At 34.5% G+C, this 10,647-nt stretch overlaps 1 protein-coding gene across 1 annotated transcript in view; it reads right to left on the bottom strand.

Moving 5' to 3' along the window:
- LOC119839756 overlaps positions 1-10,438 on the bottom strand; it is a 162,950-nt gene extending 152,512 nt beyond the window's left edge. Inside the window, exon 1 of the mRNA XM_038366195.1 lies at positions 10,220-10,438. The gene's annotated coding sequence lies outside the window, so the exon portion shown is untranslated. The remainder of the gene's footprint in view (positions 1-10,219) is intronic.
- Between the last annotated feature and the right edge of the window lie 209 nt (positions 10,439-10,647).

Here is a 10,647-nt window from a genome sequence, read left to right as displayed (position 1 = left end):
TCGGTCGGCAATATGACGGAAGACGAATGGAGGATAGGAAGGGGTTGTAAGTGAGGAGAGAGTGTTAAGAGTACGGTGGTAACTATCAGAGGTGGGCAACAAAAAATATATTATACTTACTTTCCCCCGCGGTTTCGCCTTTAAAGGAGTAAGGGATAAGCAAAAGATTGTCGATTGAAATGTAGAAATGTTCTAGGAAGGAAGAGGAAAAGGAATCCGGCGTCCGCCTCTCCCCTCATACTACTTTTTCACGCTGGTCACTGTGGGGGTGTGGTACTTCCCCTGTAGCCTAATTCGTGTCGAAGCTCGCTCCCATACTAGATTGCTTGTAATTTATAAGTTTATAACTCGATCAAAAACATTTCTCCAATAAGAGATGGACAACTCCGCACAAAATGCTCTAATTCATGCAAAATGCTTTAATGTGAATAATAAACTAGTAATAAGCAGATCATAAACGTAAATAGACTTTAAAGTTTATGAATGCATGCTTACAAATATGTTTTGTTTATACCGCACACGTAATTAAATGCGATAATATTATTATGTACACGGCATAGACCAAACTACGATGCATTTATGTTTTCATTTTCAAATGGTTTAACGTTAGATTAGGTTGGGATTGGGATGTAAAGTATATAGATAGGTGTTATGTATACTGCTTTGGTGAATTAAATATTACTGGCTATTGCTACTGCTATAATTTGTCGTAATAACTCGAGATTAAAATTAGTAACTCGAGCCTCGGTCCACCACCGTACGCTTCACCCGCAACTTCTTTCCGCGTACGGTGAAGCTTTGGAACGATTTACCAGCTACGGTGTTCCCGAACAATTACGACATTGGGGCCTTCAAGAAAAGAGCGTATATGTCCCTGAAAGGCCGGCAAAGCGCTTGTAACACCTCTAGTGTTGCAAGTGTTTATGGGCGGTGGTGACCATTTATCATCAGGTGGCCCACCTGCTCCTTTGCTTGCCCTACCATAAAAAAAAAGATACTTTCAGGGTCGTCTGAAAAATCATCTTAGATTATACCGTATTTGCAATTATGTTATAACATTTTTTTTGTGATGGAGCAGGCAAGCGAGCAGATGGGTCACCTGATGTTAAGTGCTCCACGTCGCCCAGTTACACCCACAATACCAGGGGTGAGGTGTGTGGGTTGCCGGCCTTTAAAAAGAAGTAAGCTGTTCTCTTGGAACTGGAACACTGTTGTGTATAATAGCATTTTTTTTTCACACATCCAATAAAATAGTATATCTTAATTCGTTTTATAGTTTAATGCTTTTTGCTTAAAACATCTTCTATAATTAAACACAGCTTTATGTATCAGTTGAAATACATAATAACATAACCACTAGGCCTTGTAAGATAGACCGTGTTTCCATAAGAAAAGGAATATACTTCAGTAGCCCCAGTTATGCATAGTTACTATAAAAATAAACTATGTCTACAAAATCAATTATGCAGTTGCACGGTTCTATTACACATTCCAAATCACTTAACGCCATCGACGATTGCTTCAAAAATATCCCATCTATATATAAAGAGTGTCAGTCACTGTGTCCTTGTTCTGCCGCACTTAACTAATTATAAAACATCACTCACTCAAATGACCAATAAGAACTCACTATTGATTCTAAATCGATCGGCTTTGTCTCCGGATCACATACAAAGTTTTGTAAGGCTATGTGACGTGAAATGTTGCCGCCAAAAACATTCTGGAACGATTTGAAATTAGGCGAAAGGTTATTGATATACAGCCTTGTCACGTCAAAATTTTTTTAATTGACAAATTGAAATACCGTATTGGGATATGAACCATATAATTTACAATAATAATCTTAATATATATAAAATACGTGTCACATTGTTTGTCCGCGATAGACTCCTAAACCACTCAACCGATTTTAACCAAATTTGCACACCATGTGCAGTTTGATCCAAATAAAAAGATAGGATAGTTAGAAGTTATTTCAATTACGATAAATGACTACCTGGGCGGAGCAGGAGGGTGCAGCTAGTAATTGTATAAATATATATTCGATATTACTTTTTGTTACTTTTATGCTTTATTAATTAAATATAAAACGTATATTGCTTATGTAACGAAGAAACTTATTTAATAAATATTAATACGTAACATCTCGCAGTTAGTCTATATTATTATCTTTTATTTTGACATGAGTAAACGTGAGAAGACAAGTTCAAATACGCGGCTGTAAATTTAGTTAGACGGTTCACAAAACTACGCAGACTAGTGACAATATTATTACAAGATAACAATTATCTCCGTCTTGTAATCACATAATAATATTAGCGTATTACTTGTCTGGCTGCTGCATGAGAACGGTATTCATAACAACAGTAAATTATTAAATCACTATTGTCATAATATTGTTTTACTAAACTAATAAACACGAAAGAACGCAAGGAAAAAGCCGATTTAAGAGTAAAAAATCACTTTTTTAAATGTCAAATTCTTACAAGCTTAGAATAAAAAAAGTGAATAAACGATACATCCCACATTTCCTGTTTTAAACTGGGTATGAATAAATATTGAAAAACATAAATTATCATAAAATTTAGATACCTCTCCGAGTTATTTGTAACCCAGGAACATAAGGATACTATTCAATAACTATAAAAAGTAATAGTTAATCCCTAGAGATGAAACAATGTGGGAGAAGAGTCTACAAACGTTTTGCGGTATTTATAAACCTTGTCGTGCAAGACATAAAGTTAATTTTCGTGTGAATAAGTACAAAAGGAGTAATTGAAGTCTAGAAGTTTTTATGGCAAGGGCATTGACATTAGTAATGGGAAATAATTATAGGGGAATACGCGTACATACGTATTTTTGTCCAATCCTCGGGTGTTTTTCAAACCATAGTCGACTCGAAATTTTAAATAAACGTCATGAATTAAAAAAATATAAATTTCATATAATACTGAGCCAGTGAAGTTGCAGTCACAGGAGTCGATAAAATACGACTTTTTACGGAATTTGCAATACATTTAAATTGATACAAAGCTCTTATTTAGCAGCGTTTTTGTTTATGCCTTTCATAATGAGTGCAACATGATATTAGTAAAAAATGTGTTTGTTGCATATAAAAAATAACACAGTAGACTTCAGTGAATCTTTGGTAGTATTCTGAGGGGAAACTTTTTCAATGTCAACTATACTATTTTTCGAATTGCATCATTTCGTTTAAGGAATAGTTGTCAGTCATTACTTCTGTGGAGACTTAAGTCCATAGCTATTTTCTGAAACTAAATCAAACTTATGAGACAAATGGTAAATTTAAACGGGCCTCCGCCGTTTCCTTTGCAGTCTTCCCAGTCCATTCCTTCTTTCCAGTTGTCGATTCTTTCTTCTCTTTTAGCCTTTCCTTCTTTTTCCCTTTCCCCTTTAAAGCAGGCAGCGCATTTGCTCTGCGAAGGTCTATGAGTGGTGGTGATCGCTTCCCATCAGGCGAAACACCAGCTAATTTGCCCACTTAAGACATAAAAAAATGCACGAACGCATTGTAACACAGACCTGTATGACAACAAGATCTTCAATAGGTTTGTTTTTGCAGTGGCATAATTGGCTGAACTGAAGAAAATCCGAATTACAGAAGCTTCACCAATTCTCAGGTCTCATCAGATGCCTCCAAAATGCTTATGAGTGGTACACATTATCCTTACAAAATATCTCACGAGACACAAACTCAAATTCACGAATACCACATACCAATCAAAGTTATATTCAAAAATAATTTATCTATTGTTATGTAGCTTAATAAATTCAACCAACAAGTATGTGTTTGATCATCCGACGCGGCATCTTCTATTTAAATACCGCTTGATTGGTGGCCTATTAATTATTTTATTAATGACTGTTTTATGATATAAATGAGACACCCATTCTTTATTATGACAAATGTAAGGTTCTTGTAATATTCATATCGATATACAAAGATTAGATATCGATTCTTAGATTAAAGTATAGTATATTCAATATAAAAAAGCAGTGGTGGCTCATTGGTGAGAACCTCGGACTTCAAAAGCGATTAGTCGGGGTTCGAGACCGGGCGAGCGTGCAGGAAATAAATTGATTTTTGAATTTATCTGCGCATGTAAACAACATCACCACTGCTTAAAACGGTGAAGGAAAACATCGTGAGGAAACCGGCATGTCCGAGAATCAAAAATTCGACGACATGTGACATCTACCAACCCGCACTTGGCCAGCGTGGTGGATTATGGCCTGAACCCTCATAGGAGGCCTGTGTCCCAGCAGTGGGAACATATTATGTGGGCTGATGATGATGATATTCAATATAATTTACGTAGAGAAATCGAAGATATTTAAAAAGACTTGGAGTAAAACAAACTTTGGTATTTTAAAATAAATGGGGTTTAAATATTCTTGGAAGTCCAGATATTTTTCTGCTTTTTTAGACTTCGTCTTTCCAATGGCTGTTTATGAAGATTTCTTATTCTTTGTTATGATTCCATTCGCGCTATTTATACAGGAAAACGAACCTCATTACAAAGCAATATTTCTTTATTTTTATCTACCTATCGATAAATAATCTCCTTAGTTGTATACATTCAAAAAACAAATTTTATATTATGTATCCGTCTGTCACTAGAATAGACTTAATAAAAATTCTGATTCGACCCTGTACTAAAATTCTAGAGAACCATGATCGTTCAACAAAGGACGCCGACAAATTAATACCAACCCAATGAGCGTGTTATATTCTTTGTTATAACAAGGTGCTATTAAAAATCAATTATATCGATAATTAAAGCTTTCCTGCCCACTCAGCACTGTGTACACTTTCCTACTACACGTTGTATAGCACCTGAGCTAAACAAACTATTGTACAGTCGTATTGGAAAGTCAATTTAACTTTTGTAATGACAGTTAGTATCGAAACATACAATGTCGAAGGCATGCTGCAATTGAAGATACCTGCATTGCTTTAATTTGACGACATATAATGCCATAATTACATTGCGTTATAGCGTACATCTCAACGTTGGTCAGACTTCAGCGACAACTCATTTTGTACATATACGTGACTGCAGTTTGATTCGATTACCACAGCAATCCTGAGATGCTAAATAGACACACAAAGTTGTGCAACTGAATTTCTGTACTTGTGGCCTGTCAAATCGGCTACAGTACGTCGGCCATAGTGCGTTTAGGCACATTATTTTGGTGTAGATTTCTTCAGTCGGAACATAATGCTCACGCTGTATCGATATATTTATATGAATATTACAATTTATTTTTATTAAAGGTTTTCTTTGTTTTAGAACATAACAAGCGCTGATGACAATTGCTTTATTAACTATTAATATTCAGCTTTAAAGTGAAGACCAGTATTATTTTTAACAGTCCATTTATAATATGAAAAAAAATTATAAAGAGAAATAAAGCGGGTGATCTGTCCGTCAGTTTAGCACCTGTTGACAATGTTATCACTGAATTATTCGCGTCTAAAAGTGCGGTTTACGCAGAAACATCGGGCTACCAAACGAATTTGTTTGCGAAAACAAATTTATGATATGACAGATGGACAAATTGCTTATTATGTATTGAATTATTGTGGTTTTAGACAACATAATTTCTTTCGTGATTTATAAGTGGCTCTTTGATGTTCTTTTTCGTTTGATAAAATAATATGTTATGTTGAATAGAGTATGTTTATATATGTTTGCACCATAAACCTATTTTATTAGTAACATATTTCGGACGATAATTTGTTATCGTTGCGATTTTTTTATTTCCTTCATTATATTAAGCTTAAAAAAAGGTTTAATGAGTACAAACAAAAAAATTATGCAATTGTACAATTGCAATTGTGACATTGTAAATGTATTTGAAACAAAAAAAAATTTTGCGCCCATAGTTACGCTGACTGATTCAGAAGAAATCACCAAGTATCCTTATTTTTCTTTATCCTTTGGAATCTGACACTGATGTATTAAAAAACTATTATGTAATTGAAGGATGACTCTGAGTGGTGTTAAAGTTAAATAACGTTGCTTCAAAGGACATTAAAAAGTACGTTTAGATGAGTCGCTTGACCTCCTATAAAATTGTTGTTTGGACACTTACAAACTATTAACGCTATAAAATAAGTGATAAATGTGAATTCAGTTTACGATAATCCTCAACAACGATTAGCAACTGTTCATAAGACACATAATATTTGCATAATTAGCATAATATTTAACGTTTAAAGAGATCCCCAAACAAAACTGAAGTGCAAGGAATAACAAAGCACTTGTGTGCACGACTGTAAAGAAAGTTTCCAAAGTAGTTGTTTACAAACCAAAACCGCTTAATGATAGCGGTAGCACTCGACACTATTTGGTTTTTACTGGTTTTAAGCATGGTTAAACGCGTTTAACATTCGTTTTGAACTGGTGAAATAATGGTATGCTCATTTGCAAAGAGTATCACTAATACAAAGAACACAAAACTCACATCACGTGATGTTTTGGAGATCCAAAGAAGCATTGATTCTGTTTTGTTCAGAAATACTGAATTTATTGTTTGCCGGAAATATCATTCAAAATATCAAACTAATTCATATTTAAGGCTACCTACTCTCAGTTTGAAAGCAGCGCTATTGGAAAATAGTGTTTCATAAGCATCGATTGACTATAAACATATTTTTAGATAATACATTATCTGTCGCTTAAATATAAATTATCTATCATTGTAGGTTCGACATTTGCAAAATGTTACAACTTCAGCGTCAGTCAATTAATGACTTAACAGCATAAGCATTGTCATTAGAGATATTAACATGACTAGCAACAAATCCGCGACCTCAAAGCTATAAAACAAACATATCTACCGTTAGACAATCAATTTAAATAAATACACAATGCCACACTAATAACTATTAAATATTTGAACATAAACTATGCGTACTAAATACAAAATCCCTGTGTCAGAGAAACCTTATATAAGTTTAATGTACTAAAACAAATCTCGTCGTCATCATAATCTAATATGTTATTAGCATAATATTCTAACCGCTGAGACACGGGCCTCCTATGAGGGTACACGTAATCCAGGCTGGCCGAGGGTGGGTTCCCAGATGTCACATATCGTGGAACTTTAGATTCTCACCGTTACGAGTGGGGAAATGAAATGAATAATGTGAAATAAACTGAAAAATAAATTTAAGGTGGCCGAAATAAAACAAAGGTGCATACCATCCAAGAAACAATAAATCAAAAACTTAATGCACCACACGCAAGTGAAACATAAAGAAGAATTAAATGAGGGGACAAAAATTGTATAAAGAAAATAATTTAATAGAAACACAGGACTCATTCCCTTAGATTTAAGAAGCAGAACTTGCTACGACACTGTTTGATATATAAGTTCTTCTACAGGTATAGCTTACCCCTCTCTCATATGCGAGTAAGATCAACACATTTCTGACAAAAACTGTCTGTCCCTTGTACTTTTATATTTGCTTATTCAAGGGTTTTTCCAGCTTATTTTATGATTTGAACAGATAATTATTTAAAAACATCCTTCCACATGATGTTTCCTAGATTTTAAGCTCTCCGAGAAATCCTAGCACGATATAGGAAGCCGAAATTAATTTAGATTAGTATTAATGAAGTTACATTATCATCTATATGCATATATTCTGAATAAATTACAATAATATGGGTAAATTCATTGCAACCTCATATTGCAAACTTACTTAGAGTATGTACGATTACTTTGTAGGAACAGTTTATGACGTCATATTGATTATTAATGGCAAATACAATTTCAATACAGGTATACTGTATGCACATAAAGTATGCTTCTTTGAAAGATTTGATTTAATGCTGACAAAAAATGTTCTAATCGATGTTTATTCAGCATTTGGTGATACATTTATTATTAGTATGTTTTACCACTTCAATTTTTGCAAATTTATTTGTCCTCATAGCTCGGTACCGCGCAGTACATCCATTGTACTATTGGGTACAATATTGCTATTGGGACAAACATGAATTGTTTTCTTGCCGGATCGCACTCTTCTCTACTCTGGATCGTCGATAATACGCATTCTAAAGCACGCTTTATAGTGCGTACAGAAAAAACTATTTTTGCATTGAAGCATATGCTTGATTCGCTTTTGTGAATGTCAATTGGACGACTTTTTGTCCAGTTGAATGGTATTATGTGGTGGAGCTGTGGTTTCAACAGTATGGTGCTACATGCCACCCAGCGCGCGACGCCATCAGTTTATTCCGTTCCCGCAATTCTTTGAGCGCATAATTTCGCCTAATGGACCTGTGAGCTGGCCTCCACGATCGTGTGATCTCACACGGTCGTTCTTTGGGGATATGTTAAGCCACACGCATACGCAGAATAACCACAGATATACTACAAATGGATGCCAACATTCACCGGTACTATACTGTTCCTTATATACGGCCGCAATTGCTCGAAAGGTTGTCGTAAATTGAACTTTTCGAAAACCTAAATCACTTTTAAGCACTAATTGCACGAAATGTCTTCTAAATGAAATGATATGGTAAAGTTTTTTTGCGTAATTTATTTTATTTGTAAACCTCTAAAAATACTCTTTAATAATCACAAAGTAGCTGAAACCACATATGTAAATAATTGCTAATTGGAATTTAAGCTTGTATTCTGAGTATGTTTTAATTTGCATGATGTTATTGAATGTGTTTTTTAAAGATTCCCTTGCGAGGAACACTATTAGAACTTCCATAAGGGCTAAGGTGTACTAAGAGCGATAAACATTGCTTTTATTCGATGATGTGTCATATCATACTATTTCTCTTAATAACGAATGATTAAATTGATGTTCAGATTATTCGTATGGTGATATAATAGAATGTCACATATCTCAACCCAAAAATTTCCGTATTGTCGTGAAATAATAGCATGCTGTTTCGTACGGATAAGCCGGAGGCTCGTTTCCTTTTCCTCACCCTTCATAGTCCATTTCTTCTTTCCAGTCGACAATCCTTTACTCATCCTTTGCCCCTTAAAAGCGAGCAGCGCATTCGCAAAGGCACTACCTCTGCATATGTTCATGGGCGGTGGTGATTACCATCAGGCGGACCACTAGCTCATTTGTCCGCGATGACATAAAAAAATTGATATAGCCGTGAATACGTCACCAACAAGAAAAGCGCAAAACTAACGTTGCACACAAATATACACTAATTATAAACTTATTTGTAGCAATCCACTAACACATTATTTCATCGAAATTAAATAGAAATTTCTCTCTAGAACAATCTGTAGAAGCATAAGCCCGACATAAGCCTTCACTAGTCAACTTCTATCAAGATACCACTATATTATATTCTATTGGACTCATTAGGGGACAAACGCAGACATTTAGTGTCTAACATATCTAGATTAGACTGGAAAGCTCATTATAACATGGATTTATTCTGTATTAGAATAATAAACATTTAATTTTATGTGTTCGTGTTGAAATAACAACCAAAACACTCTAATAATGATTGTAGATATTATAAATAAATGTAAACTCCTAGTACATTTAACCAGAGTCTGGAATATGACATATATCAAATAAATTACGTCATAAAAGTGGCCATGAAGCTTTTCTTATATTTTACGTTTTTATGGCCAATTATTATAATTTTTGTTAATAACTTTAAGTTTTGTACCCGTAGAGTGTTTGCTTTTCTCATGAATACTACTAACTGTACATAAAAACTGAAAGTTTCACTTGGCTTAACAGAAGAATAACTCCTAAGAATTTACCTTCAGTAATTAATTGATAAACATATTGCGATTTTAATGTTTGTCATATTTACTTTAGCCATAAGTAAGAGTCGCGTAGGCGCAAAATTTAAGATCTCAATAATATTTCAAAAAGCATAAATGATGCTTTTCCGGGCAAAAACTAGCATCAATTCAAATAATTTCAAAAAACGCTTTATTAAAAAATTGAGATTTCGAGATCTTCTATATTAATTGGTTTTCTTCGTCCTAACTTACTGAAATTTAATAAAAGTATGTGAGTACACGATTATTTTTCAAATATTTTATGACGTTTGATGATAAATTGCAACGAAGAAATTTGTGCAAACTTTTTTATTCAACACGTGACTCCCACGCATATGTAACTAAAATATAAATATATTTTTAAACTAGCAACTATTGATAAGTCTTATTAAATAGCCCTTACCTGTGTTGACGGACAGGATATGCTAAATGTCATCGCAATAATATCGAACTACACTTAACTGACTATGTTGCACCTCTTTTAAATATTTACCATAACCACAGCACAACACAGGCCACACCAGAACTGCACTAAAAAAAAGAAATGTCAAACGTTTCTGAATTCGAAATCGCGCTGACGCTAGGCGGGAAATTATGGCGGACGGCAAACGGGCGCGCGCGCTGCGACCGATCTTCAAACTGAGCTACTGCCGCGAGACAGCAATAAAACGAATGTTTCTTTTTTTTTCATTTATTTTGAAACTAAGAGAAAAATCTGTGAAGTGAGATTGACGCTGTACCTTAAGCACGATCGTCGGCTTGCAGACCACCACGCTTCTCAATTTGCGCGCGTCAATTTTGACAAGTTAAGCTGATTCGGCGCGAAATTCG

This window comes from Zerene cesonia, chromosome 4 (genome assembly GCF_012273895.1).
Source record: "Zerene cesonia ecotype Mississippi chromosome 4, Zerene_cesonia_1.1, whole genome shotgun sequence".
Classification (NCBI taxonomy): Eukaryota; Metazoa; Arthropoda; class Insecta; order Lepidoptera; family Pieridae; genus Zerene; species Zerene cesonia.
This window is presented reverse-complemented; position numbering and strand designations above follow the sequence as displayed.